General features: G+C 35.6%; 1 protein-coding gene across 3 annotated transcripts in view; it reads right to left on the minus strand.

Annotated features, from left to right (window-relative positions):
• Positions 1 to 27,121, minus strand: part of NCAM2 (neural cell adhesion molecule 2) — a 491,601-nt gene that overhangs the window by 272,203 nt on the left and 192,277 nt on the right. The window lies entirely within an intron of this gene.

The raw sequence follows: 27,121 nt of genomic DNA on the forward strand, positions 1-27,121 counted from the left end.
GTATGGTACTGGCACAAAAACAGAAATATGGATCAATGGAACAAGATAGAAAGCCCAGAGATAAACCCACGCACATATGGTCACCTTATCTTTGATAAAGGAGGCAAGAATATACAGTGGAGAAAAGACAGTCTCTTCAGGAAGTGGTGCTGGGAAAACTGGACAGCTACATGCAAAAGAATGAAATTAGAACACTCCCTAACACCATACACAAAAATAAACTCCAAATGGATTAAAGACCTAAATGTAAGGCCAGACACCATCAAACTCTTAGAGGAAAACATAGGCAGAACACTCTATGACATAAATCACAGCAAGATCCTTTTTGACCTACCTCCTAGAGAAATGGAAATAAAAATAAACAAATGGGACCTGATGAAACCTAAAAGCTTTTGCACAGCGGAGGAAACCATAAATAATACCAAAAGACAACCCTCAGAACGGGAGAAAATACTTGCAAATGAAGCAACTGACAAAGGATTAATCTCCAAACTTTACAAGCAGCTCATGCATTTCAATATCAAGAAAACAAACAACCTAATCCAAAGATGGGCAGAAGATCTAAACAGGCATTTCTCCAAAGAAGATATACAGATTGCCAAGAAACACATGAAAGAATGCTCAACATCATTAATCATCAGAGAAATGCAAATCAAAACTACAATGAGATATCATCTCACACCAGTCAGAATGGCCATCATCAAAAAATCTACAAACAATAATTGCTGGAGAGGGTGTGGAGAAAAGGGAGCCCTCTTGCACTCTTGGTGGGAATGAAAATTGATACAGACACTATGGAGAACAGTATGGAGGTTCCCTGAAAAACTAAACATAGAACTACCATATGACCCAGCAATCCCACTACTGGGCATACAACCTGAGAAAATTATAATTCAAAGAGTCATGTACCAAAATGTTCACTGCACTTCTATTTACAATAGCAAGGACATGGAAGCAACCTAAGTGTCCATCAACAGATGAATGGATAAAGAAGATGTGACACATATATACAATGGAATATTACTCAGCCATAAAAACAAATGCAACTGAGTTATTTGTAGTGTGGTGGATGGACCTAGAGTCTGTCATACAGAGTGAAGTAAGTCAGAAAGACGAAAACAAATAACATATGCTAACACATATATATGGAATCTAAAAAACAAAACAAAACAAAACAAAAAAGGTCATGAAGAACCTAGGGGCAAGATGAGAATAAAGACACAGACCTACTAGAGAATGGACTTGAGGATATGGGGAGGGGGAAGGGTAAGATGTGACAAAGTGAGAGAGTGGCATGGACATATATACACTACCAAATGTAAAATAGATAGGTAGTGGGAAGCAGCCACATAGCACAGGGAGATCAGCTCGGTGCTTTGTGACCACCTAGAGGGGTGGGATAGGGAGGGTGCGAGGGAGGTAGATGCAAGAGAGAAGAGATATGGGGACATATGTATATGTATAACTGATTCTCTTTGTTATAAAGCAGAAACTAACACACCATTGTAAAGCAATTATACTCCAATAATGATATTTAAACAGAAAAAAAAAGAAATAATAGGGAACAGATATTTAGAGTGTCCAGAAATTTAAAAACATGACACTCGTTCTCCTAGCTATTTTGATCATATTGAAAATACGTAGGATTCTGGCTGAATGCGTACGATGCGAAGTTTTGCTTTAACCATTTTTGAAGCTTTTCCATTTAAAAATCTTTTGGCTTCATTTTGCTAATGATTTGCATACCAATTAGTTCATTATATTTTCCTTCCATGGTATTCACTCAATTAGTTTTTGTGCAATTGGCATTAATGGAAAGGATTTTATGATGTATTCTAATAGGCATTGCCAGGATACACAGAAATTTAACGTGTTAGTGGTTAAAATTATAAAACTATTCAAATCTCTGTATTAACATATTCACTCTTACAAAATCAAAGTTCAGTAAAGTCAAAGGGTTAAAAATATGAATGATGCTAAGAAAAATAAGCCAAAATAAGTAGCAACACCCACATATAACAAGGGAACAATACGAAGTTGAAAATCAAATACACTAAATATATTAATAGGAGACCAAATATACGAAGAGCCAATTGACAATTTATTATAGTAAGATTATGTAAAAAAATAAACACATTGGGGCTTCCCTGGTGGTGCAGTGGTTGAGAGTCCGCCTGCTGATGCAGGGGACACGGGTTTGTGCCCCGGTCCGGGAAGATCCCACATGCCATGGAGCGGCTGGGCCCATGAGCCATGGCCGCTGAGCCTGCACATCCGGAGCCTGCGCTCCGCAACGGGAGAGGCCACAACAGTGAGAGGCCCGCGTACCGCAAAAAAAAAAAACAAAAAAACATATTATAGCTATTTCACAGTCCAATGAACACTACATAATAGAATCATAATGTTTAAGTGAGGAGACAAGGACTTTTAGATTTGCTTAGTGAGCTGAAATCATGCTATGTGTTTTTCCCCCAAGTTGATAGAGTTTCTTTCACTGGATTGTACTTTCTTTCTGTACCTATGGATATTCTAAAGTGACATCTTCTTTAGTACTTGTCTTTATTCTATACTTCCTAATGATAAATTACCAAAAACATGTGATTTTTACCAACAATTCTGCAGTAATATTAACTTTGTAATACATTCATTTACAACAGTATAGGTTAATTTACCAAAATATATGTTAACTATAATTGAGTTTAATTTTATTCTCATACAAGCTCAATGATTTAGAGGATGGGAGAATAGAATTACGTATCCTCCATCTAGGTTTGGTATTTCTGTGATTTCTGAACCCCTCTGGCTCCTCAAAGGCTTGATATATCTCTCTTTCTTTGTCTCTCTCTCTCTTAGTGTGCATGTTTATATATGTATATATATATATATATATATATATATATATAAGATTAGATATCTTTATTGTGTAAGACTTTTAATCACTTCAGAATATAGTCACTCTATTATAAACCCATCATAGTAAATCAAGACATATATATATATATATATATATAAAATTTTATGTGTCCGCTTGACTAGCCTTCGGTGCTAGTTGTTTGATCAAACACCAGTCTAGATGTTGCTGTGAAGGTATTTTGCAGATGTAATTAACATTTACGTCAGTTGATGTAAGTAAAGGTGATTACTCTCCATAATGTGGGTGGGCCTCATCCAATCAGCTGAAGGTTTAAGAGCAAAAACTGAGGTTCTCCAAAAAGAAATAATTCTTCCTCAAGACTATAACACAGAAGCCCTGCCTGAGCTTCCCGCCTGAGAACCTGTCATACAGATTTCAGACTTGCAGCCCCTACAATCATGTGAGCTAATTCCTTAAAATAAATCTCTTCCATTTACATACACACATATATCCTTTTGATTCTGTGTCTGTGGAAGCATGACTCATACAATATGTGTGTATGTGTGCGTGTATGTACTTGTGTACCTAAGATGTCCACAATTTTGGTATTTAGTAGAAATATATATATATATATTTTTTAAAAAAACCTCCAATATTTCATGTATCAGTTGAAAAATAATTACTTTTCTGAAAGAGAAGAGTAGAAGTAAAAAATACAGAGAAAAATACAGAGACTAACAGCCAGGCTTCACATGGATCAATAAAGCTTCATATCCCAAAAGAAAGAGTGTAGAAAAAGAGTGAGAAAGCAGGATTAAAGTGTATAATATTTTCCTTGGATTTTCTCATAAAGTGAAAGGGGACTGACTGAGGGGAAAATTCCTTCCAGTAGAGGATGAATAACACAATTTGTCTAGCTCACCTGATAAAATATAGTCTTAAAAGTTTATATTCTTCCAATCCACTACAAATATGAATGGAGTTAAGAATAGAGAAGAAACTGAAAGCCAGATAAAAAGAATGTCTAAAACACATGTAGTTACTGTATAAATAGTCCCCGATTACCATATTCCTCCTGAAGACATGAAGCTATAATTATTTTCCAAAATAAAGGTGGTCATATTTTTCCAATTTTATTTCACCAGTACTTAATAAACAGTGTTTCTTCAGTGCAAAAATTTCTCTGCAGGATATTGCTGTATATCATACTCAGATGGTGAAACTCTAACGACCATAACCAATGAACAATGATCTCATTATTTTTGGAGCTCACATATTACTTGAGGAAAAGAAACAAGAGGAGTTTGTCACAGCTGACTTGCTTTACTCAATGTCTAGTAAAATAACAGGAAGATGGTTTTAGCATCTAGCATGTTGAAATGCATTAAAAGGAAAAGTGCAGTAACAGCAGAAGAGAGGAGTGCTCTGTGAGTTAACAAATTAGAGTATAAGACTTTCTATACCAGCATGAATAGAAACTTTAGGCAAGTCACATAAGCATGAGCCACATAAATAATTTTGAAATTTCTAGTAGCTACATTAATAAAAGTTTAAAAAGGAGATATTAATTTTAACATATTTTATTTGACCCAATATATCCAAATTGTCATCATTTCAACATGCAATCAATATACAATTACTAAGGAGATATTTTACATTTGTTTTCACATTAAGCCTTCAAAACTTGGTGTTTTTTGCATTTTCAGAACATCTCAATTCAAACTACGCACGTGTCAAGTGCTCAATATTCACATGTGGCTAGTGGTTATTGTACTGGACAGTGCAGTTCCAGACCAATGAACCTCGATCCTGACATGACAGACTGCTAAAATCACCTGGGTAACTTAAAAAAAAATACTAATGCTTTAAGCCTAACACCAAAGATTCCTCTCTAGTTGGTCTGGGAGGAGGCTTAACTACTGTTTTTTAAAACACCCCTTGATGTTTAGAAACCATGATGTGATTTACACTGGTCTATTTAGATTGTCTCTTGGAATTACTGGGAAGTTACTGTTTCTTTCACCACCATCTAACTATATCTCTCCTTGGAAATAATGACTATGTGTGAATGCTGACTTTGAAAGGGAAGTGGTGATCTTTGCACTTAGTCATAATAGCAAATGCATTCAGTTGTTTTTTGTAATCTTTACTAAATTCTGGAGAACACATCAACTAAAGAGGTACAATGCAAGAGAAATTTCATGTTCCAGTACATATCTCTAAAGACCAATCACTAATTATCAAAAGGATTTATTTTATAAACAATTCAGAAAAGTGCCCAAACTTCTTTTTTCCCCTAGTACTGTGGGTACTTTGTAGCACAATACTTTGGAGATTCTCCTGAGCTACCTAGACCTGACAATGTTACTTAACCACTCATAATACATTTCTTTTCTCAATAGGGAAGTTAGAGTTAATAGCTTAAATAAGAATTTTCCAAATATGAGCCTTTGCTTCATATATATATTAACCTGTTCTTTACAAAATATATAGAGAGAATTGTGTAAGACTCAACTGGCAGGTTGAAGGTAGTTCACCTCTGGCAAACTTACTGACTCAGAGTAGCAAAGTATGATGGGCCAGCATCTTATTACAATCGCAAACGCAGAATCCAAGGCTTCATTCCAGACTATGTGTATCAGAACCTACATTTTAACATGATAAGATGGCAACTCACGTGCACATTATATTTTGGGATACACAGGAGAGTTATTTCAAAGGTTCATTGAATGGAAATGGATTTGGGAGGTAGAGTAGCATAGAATCAAAGAAAGGATAAACTGATATGATAGGAAGTAAAGTTGTTTGAAGGGACTGGGACAAGTAAATATTTTAAATTGAGTAGAACCAAATTAATAACATGAGACTATTCACTTTTATATTAGATTTTTATTTGCTGCCATAGGAAATTATCACAAATTGGTGGGTTTTGGGGTTTTGTTTTTGCAGTACACGGGCCTTTCACTGTTGTGGCCTCTCCCGTTGCGTAGCACAGGCTCCGGATGTGCAGGCTCAGTGGCCATGGCTCACAGGCCCAGCCGCTCCGCGGCATATGGGATCTTCCCAGACCGGGGCATGAACCCGTGTCCCCTGCATCGGCAGGCGGACTCCCAACCACTGCGCCACCAGGGAAGCCCCAAACTGGTGGTTTTAAACAAGACAAATTTACTGTCTGTAAGTCAGATTTCTGACACAGGTCTTATTGGGCTAAAATTAAGGTGACAACAGGAATATTTTTCTTTCTGAAGGTTCTAGGGGTGAATCCATTTCTTTGCCTTACCCACTTTCTAGAGGTCTCCTCCCCTCATTTTCAAAGTCAGCAAAAATGCACATCTTCCTGCCTTTCTTCTGTGGTCACATCTCTTTCTCACTATTTTAAGGATCCTAGTGATTATATTAGGCCCTCCCAATTATCATTTAGGATAATCTTTCTATTTTAAGGTCAGATGATTAGCAACTTTAATTCCATCTTCAACTTTATTTCCCCTTTGCCATGTTACATAACACATTCACAGGTTCCAGGGACAGAGACATCTCGGGCGGAGAGGGGAAGGTGGTCATTATTCTGCCCATTATAACCATTAACTTAACCAGTCACTTTCTAGTGAATCAAACAGCTGCCATCTGCTACCTCTTAGAGGAGAAAGAAAAGTGGAAGATCTCGTATCCTCTAAAGGAGCCGTTCCTCTTGACTTCCAGCAAACACAGTTACAGAATTAAAATCTACAGATATTTGCTAATGGGTCTTCCATTTAGAAGCTACTATGTAAAAATTCTTATTTTATCACAGCTGCTATTTGCAAATAGGCATGTTTTTGCTTATGAGACATCCTCATAAATGTTGATATTCTCTTTTTTAAGATAGTATGTAGCCCAATTTAGTGGCTATTATTGTGGCAAAAACATCAAAAAGGAAACTGTCATGATGCTGATTTTGTACAAACTACTTATAATCTTTGTGCTTCAGTGGTTCAACTATAACCGGTGGTTTATAACAGAAACTTTGAAGGTCTCCACAACCCCACTCTTTAAAAGCTTATGGCATGTGGTATCAAACACAGTGGTTTCCTATAAAGATCTCATTTTCTTTACATATCAATGAATCTAATGCTTCCAAATTTTGTCCATAATCTGAAATACTGACAGGCTGGTGTATGTCTGGGAAGGGCAAGCAAATTATAACTTGGTTCACAGAAACGAGACATACCATGATTCTTATTGTCATCCACTGTGTTTTGAGTTTTCCCTTGTTAAACCTCTGGAAATATCTTTACATTCAAATCTATACTAGATATTTTAGCTAGTATTAAGATAGCTTCGTGCCCTTCTTCTAAATGCAAATTAAGTGATACAGTGAGTGTGGCAACACAGCTGAGCATCCAACCTGCACACTAGGATTGGGCCGCATATTTGGTTGATTTCCACCTAGCCGCTGAATATCCTTCCAAAGTGCAAATCCACAGTCTGGAAATCTAGACAGCAATGAACTGGAACCCCAAGAGGGCTTTGTGAAAGTGAAATTCATTGCAAACCTCTAAAGTAAGAAATAATTCTCGTATTATTACTCTTTCAGTTTCTGTGCATGGACTACTCTTGGTTCAGTATACTTGTCATGCTTGTAAGCACACATAGGTCCCACCTAAGAGAATATTCTAAATGTATCTGTACAATATATTAAGTTTCTATTGCTGCTGTAATAAATGACCACAAACTTAGGGGCTTAAATAGCACCCATTTACTATCTCACAGTGCCTGTATTTCAGAAGTATTAGCAAAACACAAAAGAGCTGGTTTTTGGCATGAGTCCAAAGTGAAGGTACTACCAGGCCTGTGCTCCTTTCTGGAGGTTTTAGGGTTGTTTACAGAATTCAGTTCTATGTGGTTGTAGACTGAGTTCTCCATTTTCTTTCTGGCTTTCTTCCTGGGGCTGTTGTCATCCTCTGGAGGCCCCCTGCATTCCTTGGCTTTGGTTCCTTTCTTCCATCTTCCATGCCAGCAACTGGGGTTGAATCTCCTCAAGCTTGAATCTCTGACCTCTCCCTTTTCAAAACTCTTCTCTGCCTCTCTTTTCTGTTGCATCTTTCTCACCAACACTTCTATCTTCCTCTGCTTCTTTTAAAGGTCCATGTGATTACACTGGATCCAGGATAATCTCATTTAAAGTCAGTTGATATGTATTCTTAATTCCATCTGCAAAATCCTTTCCCAGCAGTACACACTGACTCATGTTTGATTGAATAACCACAAGATGGGAATCTTGGGGGATCATTTTCAGACCTCCTCCTACCACATGTAGAAACTAGATATAAGATTTTATTTTCATTTTTACAGTGCCTCACAAACTCACTTTTGCAACAGAAACAGTATAAAATAAATCAGAGAAATAAAAATGTACACCTAAATACTGATTTGTTATTGGTAGCATATACTCAGTTGGGAACTTTTATTTCTATGCTCCAAGGCGAGATGGTTACTTTCCACATTCCTGTGTCTACATTTTGTGCTCTAGGGTTTGTGCACAGATTTAGACCACTGTACATAATTTAACTCAGCATTGATTTTCCCCAGTTGTTGCTAGTAGTAAGCTATCAATGTCCTGCTGGCGGGTTACATTATCATTATTGTCACTGGTTGTCAGATATATTCTTCTCCACTTCTTTAACTCTTGCCTGTCTGTATTTACACCTCCTGACAGCAGATGCTGTATTTTCTACACAGAAGAAAGCCACTGGGCATCCTCAGCATTTCCCCTGGTCTGTGGACACCCTCTACACCCACAATCGTCGCACTGATGGTCCTTCTAACTTTAAAATAACAGTTTTATTTCTTTGGGGAATTTCTGCTTGTAAAGATTATCATTTGTCTTGTGTTCACAGATTAAACTTCAGTCAATGTTTTGAGTGAATTACCTTTCCCACCAACAGACCCTTGCTGAACACCTTTGGATTTATTTCTTTTCGAATTTGGCTCTTGTAGCTCTGGCCTATGCTATCCAGGCTTTTCATATATGTACCCAATAGAGGGATGCTTGAAGCAAACCTTGTTCCATCCAGAGGAAGGGAACTCCCATTCCAGTTCTCAGCAAAGTTATGTATTGAAAAGGCCAGTCTAAATTTCTTCTCAGCCCCCTTACACACTGTAACCCAGAAAGGACAGGTGTGATAAAATTGATCAGCTAGTGACTGGGCAAGTGTGGCTCAACATCTAGCTGGGAAGGATAGTGCATTCTGTTTTGTTCTCCAGTCCTACAGAAATCCTACTGGTGCAAGCCTGTAGCTCGGGATAGACAAGTTCATCACAGAGAACAAATATTAGGAAGCCAGATTGTGATCACATATATAGGTCATGTCCTCCAAACCAGTTTCAGCAGATAATAAAGCTAAAGTTTTGTTCTCCATCTGCCCAACTCCATGTCTATTTTCAGTTGGTTTGTAACTCACAAGGGAAGAAAAACAATGATAAATTATGACCCCTCAAAACCCAGCAGTATCTTACATACGCTCGATTTTCTTTCTTCTAACATCTTTATTGGAGTATAATTGCTTTATAATGGTGTGTTAGTTTCTGCTTTATAACAAAGTGAATCAGCTATACATATACATATGTCCCCTTATCCCCTCCATCTTGCGTCTCCCTCCCTCCCACCCTCCCTATCCCACCCCTCTAGGTGGTCACAAAGCACCGAGCTGATCTCCCTGTGACATGTGTCTGCTTCCCACTAGCTATCTATTTTACAGTTGGTAGTATATATAAGTCCATGCCACTCTCTCACTTCGTCCAGGCTTACCCGTCCCCCTTCCCATATCCACAAGTGCATTCTCTATGTCTGCGTCTTTATTCCTGTCCTGCCCCTAGGTTCTTCAGAACCTTTTTTTTTTCTTAGATTCCATATATATGTGTTAGCATATGGTATTGTTTTTCTCTTTCTGACTTACTTCACTCTGTGTGACACCCTCTAGGTCCATCCACCTCACTACAAATAACTCAATTTCACTTCTTTTTATGGCAGAATAATATTCCATTGTATATATGTGTGACATCTTCTTTACCCATTCATCTGTTGATGGACACTTAGGTTGCTTCCACGTCCTGGCTATTGTAAACAGAGCTGCAGTGAACATTGTGGTACATGACTCTTTTTGAATTATGGTTTTCTCAGGATATATGCCCAGTAGTGGGATTGCTGTGTCGTATGGTAGTTCTATTTTTAGTTTTTTAAGGAACCTCCATACTGTTCTCCATAGTGGCTGTATCAATTTACATTCCCACCAAGAGTGCAAGAGGGTTCCCTTTTCTCCACACCCTCTCCAGCATTTATTGTTTCTAGATTTTTTGATGATGGCCGCTCTGACTGGTGTGAGGTGATATCTTGTAGTTCTGATTTGCATTTCTCTAATGATTAGTGATGTTGAGCATTCTTTCATGTGTTTGTTGGCAATCTGTATATCTTCTTTGGAGAAATGTCTGTTTAGGCCTTCTGCCCATTTTTGGATTGGGTTGTTTGTTTTTTTGATACTGAGCTGCATGAGCTGCTTGTAAATTTTAGAGATTAATCCCTAAATGTAAGGCCAGACACAGTAAAACTCTTACAGGAAAACATAGGCAGAACACTCTATGACATAAATCACAGCAAGGTCCTTTTTGACCCACCTTCTAGAGAAATGGAAATAAAAACAAAAATAAACAAATGGGACCTAATGAAACTTCAAAGCTTTTGCACAGCAAAGGAAACCATAAACAAGACAAAAAGACAGCCCTCAGAATGGGAGAAAATATTTGTAAGTGAAGCAACTGACCAAGGATTAATCTCCCAAATTTACAAGCAGCTCATGCAGCTCTGATTTTTATTCACCTCCTTCCCCATATAGTCCATTTGTTCAGTTCGTGCTTCTGTTATTTATTTATTTTTTTCATTCCCAGATGTTATAAACTTCTAGCACCTGACAATTAAGTGTCTGGCTCTTTGACCACCTGATATTTTCCTGATGCCTAGCACAGTACCTAGTACACAGTCAAAATCCACTAAATATTTTTTGGCTACCTCTGTTAAATTTGCAAGTCAAAGTTGTCTTGAGTATAGCAGGCCTGAGACCTAGAGGCCCAGGAAATTGACAGTGACTGTTTATGTTATCAAATGAATTATTTTATTAGCCTTCTCCTTCAGCTTAGTTTGAATTTTAGCTCTTTTCTTGCAAAACTATTTTAATTTCTTCCCATCCAAGTGAATAAGTGAAAAGAGGCAGGAATCCTTATACATATCCTTTTTACGAGACTGAACAAATGTATGAACGCTTTCATTTATTTATTAGAGCAACATTTAAGAAACACTAACCTTGTTAATGAGCTGTCTGCATTAAAAAGTAATGCTTACACATGTTCTTCAAACACCTCCTTACACATATATACAATGGAATATTACTCAGCCATAAAAAGAAACGAAATTGAGTTATTTGTAGTGAGGTGGATGGACCTAGAGTCTGTCATACAGAGTGAAGTAAGTCAGAAAGAGAAAAACAAATACCGCATACTAACACATATATATGGAATCTAAGAAAAAAAAATGTCATGAAGTACCTAGGGGTAAGATGGGAAAAAAGACACAGACCTACTAGAGAATGGACTTGAGGATATGGGGAGGCGGAAGGGTAAGCTGTGACAAAGTGAGAGAGTGGCATGGACATATATACACTACAAACGTAAAATAGATAGCTAGTGGGAAGCAGCCGCATAGCACAGGGAGATCAGCTCGGTGCTTTGTGATCACTTCAAAGGGTGGGATAGGGAGGTTGGGAGGAAAGGAGACAAAAGAGGGAAGAGATATGGGGACATATGTATATGTATAACTGATTCATTCTGTTATAAAGCAGAAACTAACATACCATTGTGAAGCAATTATACTCCAATAAAGATGTAAAAAAATAAATAAATAAAATAAAATAAAAGGTTCTGGCAACGGTTAAAAAACAAACAACAACAACAAACAAACAAAAAAAAAGCACCTCCTTACAGTGCTGTTGCTTTAATGTCAGTACACCCCTATGGCTCTTTTCCATATGGCATTGCCCACATCATTTTATCCTGGAAGTTCTTGCTACAGCTTTACTCTTTGTAAGAAAATGAACACATACACACATAAAGAATATTAAGCATGTAACTTCACTAGATTCATGAAGTTTCTCTTAGTATATCCTTCACTTCTGAGGCTGGTTCTATTCTATACCAATTCAGCAATCCACTACCTTTCCCTCATCACAGCATTTTATTTTATTTTTTTTAAGGCTTTGATCATCACATGTATAATGATCAGTAAAACTTCAGTAGTAGCTTTTCACCTTCATTGTTTCTTATGCTTAAATGTATTCAAAAGACTTCTGAAATCAGCATGTTTCCAGAATTACATCATTCCTCTTGCCAAGAGTTTCTTTTAGTGCTACTTCAAGCTAAAATTAATGACATCAGAGTTTAAGTCCCTCCAATAAGCCAATCCTAATTTCATCTTTCCTTCTCTTTACAAATTTGCTTGCTTTATTTGAGGCAGTCATGACTTTGTTGATCTCCCTTTCATGCACATATCTAAATATATTTCAAGGTCTAAAAACAGATGGCAAGTATTCCTCCTTCCTCAGAATGACTTGTGCCAATAGCGTATCTGTTATTTTCTCAAGAAATAACACTCTCTGGGAATTTCTCAGGAGTTAAAGATAATCATTTGGATTGGAGAGAAGAAACTCAAATCTTAAAGCATTATAGTTAAATAGCCAATCATCCTGGTATTCATATTAAATATGTGACTTTACTCATATTAACTTTACTCAAATTAACTTTTCACAAAGCGTTGCATAATTTAATAAGTACTTCACAGAAATGAGCTATTGTGGAGAGAAAGTTGGAGCTGGATATTTAGAAATACTGACATTACTAAAAACGCAAAATATGGGTAATTAACATACATATTTCAACAGTCTGGACCCCACAAACATTTTTCATGAAATGCTTTACTTGGAAAGACTGTAATTCTCAAAAATTGAAAAGTTATATAAAAATAAGCGGAAAGCACAAAAATAGCACCCACATAACACCATGATCTTCACTTCCTACACATCTTCAGTGTAAGTAAAATTCATTCACAGAAGCAAGGAAAATAAAACAAATACTTACAATTCAGTTTTGGTATATCTTAGCAGGTTGAGCTTAAAGTAGAAATTCACTTTTCAGATATTGTCCTCAAAAAGAATCATAAAGATTTCAGGGTCATGTGTGTATTTAGTGGTAGCTGTCAACATTTAGTTGTCAGTTACTCAGTTCTGTTGATCTGAATTGATCAAAAGGTTTATTTGTAGAATATCTGAAATGTCCTTCAAGCATTCACCCCTAATATAGTGTGTAGGCTTACATTAGGTAGTATTTTTTTCTTAAATAAAGATATCAAAGAGTAGGATATGGACTCTTTGCACTTGGAATTCAACTAGTTATTTTATGTTGTCAGTTTATGTTATATATGTACATTGATGGGACAATGTAATGTCATAAGCAGCCATGCTCATATGAAACCTGAAGCTTTACAGGGTGTTTTTCAAATGAGAATGAGTCTATGGAGAAACCTGGGCAGAGAAGAAGACTCTTCTTAGGTAAAAGGTGTAAAAATGCCATAATATGAGCAACACCTCAAGATGTTCCTAATAGCATTGCCTCAATGCTTTTATCTTAAAAGTTCTTTATAAGGTATGAGATGCTCAGAGTTTGAGCAATATGGCTTCCTAGTATATTTCATAAGAGAACATGAACTATATATCATATTTTAAATGATGAGATGAGTATTAAAATAGTATTTATTAATCAGTTGAAGACTGAGAAGGATTTACCAAAACTTGTGACTTTAGCTCTAAAGTAGTTAAAACTCTAGCTTAACCTTTGGTCAGTAATTGGCAACTTAAACTTAGCACTAAAGTTACCTGTTAGATATACTAAATCCATACCATTGAGATTAAAATAATGCTTGCCTTTCTGTTTGCTGTATCTACCATGAAAGTATCTAGGAAGCCTAAAAGTCATGAATAAGCAAGTTAAAAAGAAGGTAAGGCAAAAAAAAAAAAAAAGGCAAGACATAGTCATTATAGAGTCACATGCAGCTAGAAACTGTTAACTAATTTATTCATTTATTCATTCATGGGACTATTCATTTAGTTATCTACACTTTTAAGTTGAGATTTTAAGTGAGATTCACATGAATATGTAAGGAATAATACAGAGATATCCCATGTACACATTGCCTGATTTTCCCCAATGGTACCATTTTTAAAAACTATAATATAATATCACAACTGGGGTATTGTCTTTGATAGGTACCAGCTGTCTTATTCAGATTTCCTCAATTTAGCTTGTACTCATTTGTGTATGTGTGTGTGTAGGTGTGTTTATTAAGCTCTCTACAATTTTATCATCTGTATGATTGTACACATCCACCACCACAGCCATGATAACAATATTGAGCGCTTCTACCACAAGAATCTGTCCTCTTGCCTTTTATACTCATACATACTTTCCTCTCACTTGTCCCCAACAGCATCCCTAATGCTGACAACCAATAATGTTTTCCATTTCTAAATGTTGCCATTTCAAAAATTTTAGATAAATGGAACCAAACAGCATACAACTTTTTAATATTTTTTTTCATTCTGCAAAATTCCTTCAAATCCATCCATCATGTTGCATGTTTAGTCATTCTTTTTTTATTACTGAGTAATATTCCATAACATGTATGTTCCACAGCTTATTTAACTGTTCACCTATTGAAAGATAGCTGAGCTGATTCTAGTTTTTGGCTATTACAGATAAAGCTGCTCTGGATGTGACTGTGAAGGTTTTATGTGAATATCAGTTTTCATTTCTCTGGAATACATGCCGAAGGGTGCAATTGTTGATCTGATTTGGGTTATGTGAGTAACTGCATGCTCAGTGTTATAAGAAACTACAAAACTAATTTTGAGAGTGGCTGTATCATTTTGAATTCTCACCAACAATGTACAATTGCCCTAGTTTCCCTGCATCTCCACCAGTATTTTGTGTAAAGAATTGAGACTCAGAGGTGAAGAGGACTTAACAAGGCTCTATCCTCAGTGGCTCATAATCTGTCCAGACCAGCAATCTTTCAGGTTGCATTTCTACTCTGTGGACTACGGAGGAAAGAAGTCCATTTTCAGGGAGAGAAGACAATGAAAGGGGCATAAGAAGAGAAGCAATGACTGCAGTAGAGAGGACATTAACAACACTTCAGTCTTGGACTCAAGAACTCTTCCTGAAGACATGTGCCTTGTCCTTTCTGTAACATGGACTCTATGAGATATTTCAGTATATTTTTCCCTCTTTACCTGCATAGCTAAAAATAAAACAAAACAAATATTCCTTCCTAATACATTAGGTGGTAAAGACTGTAAATGGGTTATGGTACTTAAATTAAAGCTATTTCCTGAAATACACTGAAAATGCCAAAGAGCCCAAGGACTCTAGCTCAGACAGATTTGAACTGGACTCAAATCCTGTTACATCTTTAACATATGTAAGTCACCTATGGTTGCAATAACAATTAAATGAAGCTTGTTCCTAAAGGATTTATAACAATTCCTGCTCAGTATAACAGTATATGATTTCTAATAGTAAAAATATTTTTCAAGAAATCAGATGTGCTATTGTTAAGCAAGAAGTTTTCATGTATTTTGGATGAAGTTGCCCATCAGCTGCTAAGTCTAAATTTGGGGAAAAGATGGTGTTGGACTTGGAGGTTAACCCCAAAATGGTATCATTTTTAAAATAGTTTTTAATACTTAAGTTTACTTAGTGAAAATTTTAAGGTTATTAAGATTTAGTTAGTGATTACGAAGGGATGATGGGAAAGAATTGCTAGTAGCAATTCCTGATATTACTAACGCACTGTGTGTGTGTGTGCGTGAGTGCGTGTGTGTGTGTGTACAGAGTAATAAAAAAAAACCTTGTATCTTTCCTACAGAGAGGGCCCCTTAGTGTCCATTTTGGTGGCTTCTCCCCACTCCCCCCCGATCTCACTCTCCCCCTCCTCTCACTTACCCCAACATTACTAGTGACTTATCAAAGGATCCCCTTCAACTATAAAACATGTTCTCCCTCTAGAGCGATTCTGGTAAATAAGATGTTCTCCAACTCATTGCCTTTCAACGCCATTCTGAGAGTCCTTATAGATTACAGTGCTGTGCAGCTGTCCAGCTGACATGTCCTATAATCTCTCTGGTTGCCCTTTTCAAGATAGAACGCTTCATTCTGTCTCCAGCCAACAAAGAGACCCTGCCTGTTGATTAATACAGGTAAACTTTTCCCCACAAATTAAAGCTCCCCATTCATGGTACTCTTGAAATAACTCTGGAAAGAGAAGACAGTCTTCTTTCTCTTATCCTTGTATTCTCCTTGAGCTTTTAAGAAGTCATATTTCATGAAGGATTTTTACAGTAAATCAGTCATGGCCTGGTACTGTTAAGTATCTCACTGTTTGAAAAGCATTAAATTAACCCTCAGCTTTTAGAGCTTAGCTGATTAAAGCTTCAAGTTATGACCACCAAGTGATATGACAGCTTAGAATTACCACAGTTTGTAAATAAACACTGCATTTTTTAAACATCATTATTGAAGTATAATTGCTTTACAATGGTGTGTTAGTTTCTGCTTTATAACAAAGTGAATCAGCTATACATATACATATATCTCCATATCTCCTCCCTCTTGCGTCTCCCTCCCTATTCCACCCCTCTAGGTGGTCACAAAGCTCTGAGCTGATCTCCCTGTGATATGCGGCAATCACTAGCTAGATAGCTAGGTAGCTAGCTTCCCACTAGCTATCTATTTTACATTTGGTAGTATATATAAGTCCATGTCACTCTCTCACATCATCCCAGCTTACCCGTCCCCCTCCCCGTATCCTCAAGTCCATTCTCTACGTCTGCATCTTTATTCCTGTCCTGCCCCTAGGTTCTTCAGAACCATTTTTTTTCTTTTTTTTTTTTTAGATTCCATATATATGTGTTAGCATACAGTATTTGTTTTTCTCTTTCTGACTTACTTCACTCTGTATGACAGACTTTATAATCAATAATAATCACAGTGTCTATACTTTTTTTCTATTTTCTTAAGACAGTTGCAAAATTCTGAAGATATCCATTAATATGATTTTGGCTTGTTAGATAGAGATAAATACCTTGTATATTCTTTTTATCCATGTACAAATTATTCCCTCAAAATTTTAATAAGATATTACTTAATATCTATAATAAACCTGAGTTAACTGTAAATGTTAGAGATACAAAACCAAGCAGTACTCTATATATTATTTCAATGGGTTCCAGTGTTTTTATCCTCTTATTTAATAATCATTTCAAAATAATTACATTATCTCCAATTTTTGTGCTGAGAAACTAAGATATAAATTTTAAATAACCTGGATTTCAAATTGTGAAAAAAATCAAAAAAGCTATTAAGCATGATATTTATGTTGCAGAAGCTTGTAACAGTACGTATAACATGAAGCTATTTATAAAATCAGAATTTTAGAAATGGATTCTTAAAAATATTTTTTGTGTCCTAAGAGATTACTGAAGATAGCATTTCTGATGCCATTAAGTGTTCAAACTTAGTAGGCCTATGTGACATTTTGTCATGCTTAAAGGGTCTCTCTGTAAGGTTATAGCAGCACTGTGGAGCATAATTAGCATAGAATAATGAGGTGAATCAACTATAAAGGGGGCCGACTTTTATATTGTTCCATATATGACTGAAATTTAAATAGTCGTTGAAGAGTTTAGTAATAATAGAAGTTTCCAAGATCTACTATTCAACTTTATGTTGTGAAAACGTATCCTATCAAAATGTAAAATTGAGTTTATTAACACGTAAGAATTTACAGCTATGATATGGAATTACATGCATTAATATTTAAAACAGAAAATATAAGATAACCATTATTCTATAATGTCTCTTCTAAACACTCATCATTCATTCAATCAACAGTTGTTAAACATCTACTATGTCTAAGAAAACACAGTAAGTATTTCAGGTGACACTGTTAGAGCAGGCAGTTAGCAGAGAAAATGGGGTGGGGGGCATGGGCCAGGTGGCAGGAAACCATACATCTTGTGGTGACAGGGGTCCTAGAGATAGACAAAGAAAGGTGGAAAAAGGTGGAATCTCCAGTGTCCGAATGTAAACTTTTGCTGATTATGTCTTCATTACAGTAAAATTAGCCTTGCAAATAAAAAGTACCCATCATGCACCAATGCCATGACACTTCTGATCAAGACTGAATAAGGACAAAAATCTCTCCCCCCCTCAGGAAGGTGGAGCTGCGATGAAAATCAGGAAATCTGACTCAACACCCCTCCCTCCTCAATGGATATTCAGCCCAATCATTTTCACACCCCATATAACCAGCTGGCCAAAGAAACTCAGGGCAGGTGCTCAATGAACCTGCCTGCTCTTCCCCTCCAGAGTGTAGGGTTGCTTAATTAATCCTCACTTCGCTTTCTTCACCTCCATGTCTCATCTCTGAATTCTTTCTGAGATGAGACAAGAAGCTACTCTCTGGTAACAACATGAAATTGGATAAATGGCTAAAAGTACTCTTAAAGTTTCATAAAACTTTAAACTTTCTTTAAAAACTAAGGATCCTGGAAATTCCTTCTGAGTAGTCAAAATATAAATAAAGGTAATATATAGTGTTGATTGCATTTCATTTTTTTCTACTTTAAATGAAAAAAGTGTATAACATCTTTATAACATCATTACTTATTCAAAATTCTCTAAACTTTAAACAAGATTTTTTAAAAAATATTATTTACATAAAAGCAGTAGGTCTCAAGGAACTTCATGCACTTCAGAATAACCTGAGAACCTTAAAAAAAATTACATATTCCAGCATATTCTGATTCAATTGGTCTGCAATGTGGTCCAGGCAATAATATAAATTAAAATATAATTTTAAATGTCCATAGTTAATTCTGACATGCTGAGTATTTACAATGCTAAGTTGTAAACCCCTGAACCCAGTTTTATAAGAAAATTATGGTTTAAAAGTCTGAAAGTCTATACAGAAACTAATGTTCAGTTTTAATATTAAAATATATTTGTTATATCAGCAAGTGAAATATTATAAAATTCACATCACTAATGGTAGTTTATGTGAACAAGGAATAGATGTTTTCCCATCAGAAATTTTAGTGTGTGTGTGCATATACCATACATATATATATGCATTCATGAATATACATACATGTATATATATATACACATAAAAATATAATTTTTGTAGAAACTTCCATCGAATATCTCACATGTCTTACAAACAATGATACATGTGCCTATAAAAAGGAAGGTCAGAATTAAACAAAGGGGGTAAAAGAAAGATGAAATGTGGAGGTAACTATTAACAGAGAATAAGTTCCATATTAATGTAGAAATTGTAGTCAAGAGAGCTATAGCAGTGCCTTGTTGTGCATGACACCCAAAAAAGCAACTAAGAAAAATATTTGCCAGATGGCTGTACACAATGATATGAGTAAATTGGCAACAAGCCAATTTTTCTAAAATCTTTTCCTATATGTTAGAGAGCAGAAGTATCACCAGTTTGACAAAGGTTATTTCAAATAAAGTGGCCAGTTTCATTTCAGTCTATGCAAATATCCACGGCAGAACCTAAGGGTCCATTTTAACCTCACTGCTAAGGTTAGATGATTTTTTTTTATCAGAGTATTGGCTAGAATCTAGGTCTGTTTGCCAGTGTGGCCTTCTTTCCAGCCTTTAAAATTATCCTAGGTTGATGTCATTTTAGAAAAAAAAACAAAAGAGCAAAACTAGCTTCTACCCAATCAAAAAATGGGCAGAAGACCTAAACAGACGTTTCTCGAAAGAAGAGATACAGATGGCCACGGGGCATATGAAAAGCTGCTCAACGTAACTAATTATTAGAGAAATGCAAATCAAAACTACAGTGAGGAGGGCTTCCCTGGTGGCGCAGTGGTTGAGAGTCTGCCTGCCGATTCAGGGGACGCGGGTTCGTGCCCCGGTCTGGGAGGATCCCACATGCCGCGGAGCGGCTGGGCCCCTGAGCCATGGTCACTGAGCCTGCGCGTCCAGAGCCTGTGCTCCGCAACGGGAGAGGCCACAACGGTTAGAGGCCCACGTACTGCAAAAAAAAAAAAAAGACTACAATGAGGTTCACCCCACACCGGTTAGAATAGGCATCATCAGAAAATCTACAAACAACAAACGCTGGAGAGGGTGTGCAGAAAAGGGAACCCTTTTGCACCGTTGGTGGGAATATAAATTAATACAGCTACTATGGAGAACAGTATGGAGGTTCCTTAAAAAACTAAAAATAGAATTACTATATGATCCAGCAATCCCACTACTGGGCATATACCCAGAGAAAACCATAATTCAAAAAGCCACACGCACCCCAATGTTCATTGCAGCGCTATTTACAATAGCCAGGTCATGGAAGCAATCTAAATGCCCATCGACAGATGAATGGATAAAGAAGATGTGGTACATATATACAATGGAATGTTACTCAGCCATAAAAAGGAATGAAATTGGGTCATTTGTAGAGATGTAGATGGACCCAGAGACTGTCATACACAGTGAAGTAAGTCAGAAAGAGAAAAACAAATATCGTATATTAACACATATATGTGGAATCTAGAAAAATGGTTCAGATGAACCGGTTTACAAGGCAGAAATAGAGACACAGATGTAGAAAACAAACATATGAACACCGAGGGGGGAAAGTGGGGGTGGGGGTGGGGTTGGTGGTTGTGGGATGAATTGTGAGATTGGGATTGACATGTATACGCCAATATGTATAAAATTGATAACTAATAAGAACCTGCTGTATAAAAAATAACTAAAATAAAATTCAAATATAAAAAGAAAACTAGCTTCCAAAGAAATCCCTTTGTCTTAATTGATTTATATAAATTAGGTAACACAAGGTTATAGAGAATATGTTTACTATCAGATATAACAAAATGATTGGAAATCTCAAAGATAAAATATGCCCATAAAAATAATTTCTGCAGCAACTATTTGGGGCACCAAAAATATCCACTTTATATTTTCATTATGTAGGCTTGGCTTGCTATAAATAACTGTCATGCTTAGATCTTATGTAGATAGATGTCAAGGTCAGAGCTTAAAACTACAATTGTAAGAACTAAGGCAGACAACAGTGGAATCACTTTTAGATGATAGTTGTGACCCAGTAAGTACACACATTTCAAAATTTAAGATGGATAATATGTAGTAACCAGAAGTCAAAGTAGCCAAGTTTATCAGGAGATACTTATTGATATTCAATAAACACTTAATTGAATGAATGAATGACATTCAGTGTTAAACAAAGCATGGAAAATATTTTGGGATGTTATCAAAATCTTTTGTTGATTAATAAGAAGAGACACAAACAATATTAAGTAGTATAAGTAAACTGAATTTAAATTGGTATGGTCCAAAGGACCGTTCATATAAAATAAATGCTTAGTAAACTTAATTTCTAAATAAGCCTCTATATTTATAATATAATATATATAACAATAAATATATAATATAAATTGACCAACTGTAAATCACAATGATAGAACAATAATCAATTTCTTGAGATCAACATATTTTCTGAAGTAATCAAACAAACCCTTAAATTTTATTTATTTTAGGTACTGAGAATTATGCCAAGCAATAGTCAGATGTAAAATTTTCACACTGTTTCCTAGCCTAGGCCTTCTACAGCAAAACAGCATCACTTCAAGTTTTTTATTCCTTCATTCATCATATATCAATTGAGCATCTACCACGTGTTGGGAAATGCTCTAGACCTGGGGATTCAAGAATGAATGATAGAAAATTTGTACCCTATAGGAAATCGCATTACTGGGGCACTTTACTCACAATTTGCAACTTAACCTACTCTGAGATCAGTACTATATATATGAAATGATACCCTGAAAGAACTTAAGGCAGGGAAAATAAGTGTCATTAAATCCATGTGTGAAAGTATGTGCAGTTGACTCATGAACTTTCAGAAAATTTTTCTAGAGTATAGAGGCCAATTTTTCAGATTTCCTAGGTGAAATGTGCAAGAACAAGTAAAGAAACAAATAAGCAGATATAGAGCTAGTTATTAATGAGAGACAAGAAAACAAAGACAAGACAAAAACAAAAACATAGACCATATCTATAAGGAGCCAATTATTTAAAAATCAAATTGCCTTTATATAGGAGTTTTTTAGTCTCTTTTTTATTTTGAATTTTTTTTGTTAATGACTCACTTGAGAGTCTGATAACTCTGTCTCAAAATTATATTTTAAATAAACTATAAATATGAACTAAATATATAATATGTATAATACAATAATACATTATGCAACTACGTATTTATATATAAGTAAGTATAAAAGAGTTAAATGATATAATATTAAATATAAAATAAAATAGAGTCTAAAAATACCAATTATATTTAAATAGAGTTCAATTCATAAAATCACTGGTGTTCTTGGACCCTGTTCACTCTGTTCAAGTTTGCACAGTTCAGTAGCCTCTGAAATTGGAGACAAACAACTGGTATTCATAAGGATGATCAAAGAAGCAAACAATTAAATCCAACCTACTCAGATAAAAGATGTGGGAAAACATACATGTTAGAAAGTTATCTTTCTCAAACTGATGGAGAACTGCTGCCCTCAACCAGTGGAAACAGACAATCTGAGGGTGGGTGTATCTCAAGGCATTAAAATGTATACCCAGCGTTGGGGACAACTGCTTTATACTAACTACTTCACAGCAATTGTTGGGAGGATTTTAAAAATGCATATTAGGAACAACTGGGGATGAACAACACCGTATATGCAGTTTAAGGATCGCAGCTGTCCATTTAGTGGCTATTTAAACTGCCTGAGTCTTCTAGCTTGTTTTTTCTGGATAATGTTTTTCTTTCCATTAATTGACTATACAAAGATATCACTGTTGACCTTTTTCTGTCAGAAAAAGGTCTGTGGTCATTTGTTGTTACTGAGCTCTATTTAGATTATACCTAGGATTCTTAGTTTGTGAACTTGCTGTTCTATAATGCTAGACTTCACCCACTAATCATAGGAGATGGCATCTCTCTCCTTAAGAGGTATTCCTTGCTAAAAGGGAATGGGAGCATCATAATTCAAGATCATGGTCTTGGGGACTTGTCTTGTCTTTAGGTACTGATCAACAATTTCAATCAGCCCAGAAAACAAGTTCCTTGGGACTAGAGGCAATAATCACATTTACAGCCTCGCTTCTCACATCTCTTAATATCAACTCATAAAATAAACTGTAAATATGCATAGTAAAGAAATGGAATGAAAATGGGAAAATTGTTTTACTATGGAGATGGGGTTAATTATCTGCACCTATGGTATCAGCAAATATCTAATAAGGTCTCTCTCATTATATTCCATATTCATTATGTTATTCAAAAAAACTGCTTAGAAGGTAAAATATACATTAAAATCATAAATCTGTATTCTTGAATTATTTACTTATTACTATTATTTACTCATTTCTCTGATACAGATGGAGAAAGAAACCTATAGACACATTATCACCACTCCCAGGATTTATAGTCTAAAGTTAGAAGAGTGTAAGATAAGAACACACACAGGCACACACATTTAAAAGACTGATTTTATTCCTCAAAGATGGAACCAAAATGTTGTTGAGAGGATTGAGGTTCAAAGAAGTAAAGGACCACGTTAATTAGAAGATTTTTTTAGAACAATCACATTCTGAGTCTTGTCACTAATTTATCTAATCATAACCTGATAAGTAGAAGATAGCATTATAATTTAAACAGCAAATACAATTTTTAAAGATGTAGTCTGCATTTTCTGTGTATGTGAGTCCCTGTTCCATAGTCACCAGAAAGTGCTAAGGCTTTACAAATTATATCTGACAGGTTTATCTGGCTGCTAATTGTTTTCTTTTTTATCTCTTAGGACTGGAAAACATAATAGCCAGAAAAAATTACTAATGGAAGACAATGACGATTTCAACGTTCTTATTGGTATGGTGTTGTCTTATATGGAATTCTCAGAATCCACTCTTGATAGTTGATTGACTACATAAGTCATGTCACTTCTGAGAAGCATCATGCAGTGTTTCCGGGTATGAAGTAAGTGTTGACTTCAATATAAGTTCATTTCATTGTTATCCAAAGAAAAGCACCCCTTTTCAAAGTACATTTTCTGTTTATCTTTTCATGGTACTGTTACTAGGGGTCAAGCCAGGATTTCATGGGGATAGTGGATCTGTCAGCTAAGTTAGTCCAGTCTCAACTTTGCCTTAGTTTGTAATTCTCTTTCCTCTTTTTAGATCTGTCTCCTTGAAAAAAAAAAATTGAGACATTTTCTAATTAGAAAGCCCTCAAACTTTGGGGGAAGTCTTGATGTAGTGACAAAGAAATAATATTAATATGTATACCAATAAGATTATGAAAAATTGAATTATCTTACTGTCATTTTCTCTTTCAATAGTCATTTATTAGAGTGTATAAGTCACTGTACAAATGCTATGCAGTATTCAAAGTTAGAGCTTCCAGGCTCTAACTTAAGGTGTTTTGTCTAACAGGAGACACAAGATATGACATAAACAGCTCATATATATAAGCATTTTATAGGAATTTTAGACAATTATATAACAATTTAGACAATTATATAACAGGAATTTTAGACAATTATATAATTTTAGACAATTATATAATTGTTATAAAATCTATAACAATTTTAGACAATTATATAATTATATAAATAAAGCCTTATTTTATTTATAAAAAATAAGGCTTGTATGATAAAGCTTTTACATACAATCTGACATATACTTTATCCTATTACACTGAAAACAATCTCTATGCAGTAGTATATGTGCATTTCTTGTATAGATAATTTTTATTTTATTATTGATATTATCTTGTGCTCTACTGAGGTCATGAAGTAAACTCATCCACAGTTGGTTAAGTCCATCTTTTAAATGAGGTCACTAAGATCAAGCTTAGTGGAATGTTAATTTTCTATTTATGTTTGCATTCCTTTTGTTCTATCCTTGAGATGACAGTAAAAACAGTTTTTTAATGCTCCATTCTGGTCTCTGACATTTACATTCATTAAGAAATTATGTATCAAGAATCTGTTATGTGCCAAGCTCTGCGCCTGTTGATTTGGGGTACATCATATATTAATATACAGAGAAGCACAGGCAACTTTATAGCCACATTGGGCAGGAGCCTTGATGAACATGATGCCTTTTTCTGCTCCCATATCCTTAGACCAGTAGTTATTATTAACAGACCTTGAGAAGAAAGTTAATCTTGAGGACAAGAGTCAGAGTGGTAAAAATCATTTTTCCTCCATTGCTAGCCTTGGATGCCCAATATTTCATTTTATTAAGTGAATCAGCAGGTTTCCTTACAACTTCCACAGCATTTTAATTCTATAAGGTCATTCCCTCTTCATGGTATGAAAGTGTTAATTCAATGCATTTCTGATATAGTTTTCTTCCCAGTAAAATACATTCTGGCCAACGTGAAAGAAAATATCATTTTTGTTGTTGTATTCTGCATGGTTATTCTAAATCAAAGTAAATGATAAACTTACACTAACTTTAATTGCATTAAAATGCAAATAGAATAAACAATATTTTTTTTTTTTAAAAACAGACTTACCCAGGAAAATATATATTTAAAAATTTAAGTGGATTCTCTTTGGGTAGATGGGAAGCAGCTGAAAAAAGGTCTAAATAATTCATATATATATATATATATATATATATATAAAATTGATAAAGTGTTTTCTTATATATTACTTCCCGTAGTCCTCACAAGAGTGATATAAACCAGGTAAAGTGGGTGGTATTAATATTAACATAATTTAACAGAGGAAAAAACCAAGGCATGTAAAGTATCAGTTATATCCCTAGTCATAGTAATGTGGAGACAAATTTCAGACCCAATATTTTGTCACAGATGGTGCAATGCTTTCCATTTCACCATGCCTACTGATATTTCAGTTCCATGTTAACTGAGTCCAAGACAGCTTTTAATTTTCCCTCAGCATTTCCCTGGCAAATTCCTCAGCTAAATCTGCTTTGAATTTCCTACTGACCTCAGTCATTTCTATAGTGACAACTGTTTAGCCATGGAGTTGGAAGGAACTTGGCAAAGTGTACCCCTACTATGAAAAAGTGCAGAAAAAAAAATTGCACTAGACCTTGTACAGTCATATTTTAGTTAGAAAATATAATATCTTAATCAGAGTTTGAGCTTTGAAATCCCTGAATATTGCTTTAATTCTAGTCTCCTTCCTCTGCCCCCCATGACTTTATTCCTTGAAGATTTAGCAAAAATGAGTCTTTCCTTTTGGCTTTAAAACATATTTATTTTGTCTCACCACATTTTATTTTGAATGAATTTGGGTTATTTTTTTAGAGGAGAACCGTGCTGTCCAGTTTCTGGTCCCCAAAGTACCACTGCCACGCCCAGTATTATTTGATACATAGACTAATTCACACAATAAGATACCTACTTGGCTCCTACTATAGGCTGAATGTTTGTGTCCGTGTAAAATGCACATACTGAAATTCTAGTGCCCAATGTGATGATGTTTGATGGTGAGGCCTTTGGGAGGTGATTAGGTCATGAGGCTGGAGCCCTCATGAATGAAATTATACTCCATAAAAGAGACCCTGCAGAGCTCTCTGCCCTTCTGCCATGTGAGGATATAATGAGAAGTCTGCTCACCCCACCATGCTGGCACCCTGATCTTGGACCTCCAGATTTCAGAACTGTGAGCAATGAATTTCTGCTGTGTGTAAGCCATCCAGTCTGTGGTATTTTGTTATAGCAGCCTAAACAGACTAAAACAGCTCCTATAGAATTTGATCTTATGACCCTAAGGTCTAGAGAGTAAATTTGTAGAGCTCCATACTTCTGATATCATAACTTGATTCTCTGTGAAGACGATTCCAAGAGATATTTAGTGCTCAGGAGCCATCTCCTTTGGAAGGGAACTGAGGAATGCAGGATTGGGTAGGGGTAAAAATTCAACTGCAAGACAGGAAGAAGGCGCAGTGGGTTCAGCAATCCTTAAAGGGAGCTATGGAAGTAAAATGCCCCAACAGAGTTAGCTTGTAGTGGGCTGAAAAGCTCAGGTCTTTTTATTCCCACCTCACTCAGTC

This window comes from Monodon monoceros, unplaced genomic scaffold (assembly GCF_005190385.1).
Source record: "Monodon monoceros isolate NGI ecotype Baffin Bay Population unplaced genomic scaffold, NGI_Narwhal_1 Super_Scaffold_11, whole genome shotgun sequence".
Taxonomy (NCBI): domain Eukaryota; kingdom Metazoa; phylum Chordata; class Mammalia; order Artiodactyla; family Monodontidae; genus Monodon; species Monodon monoceros.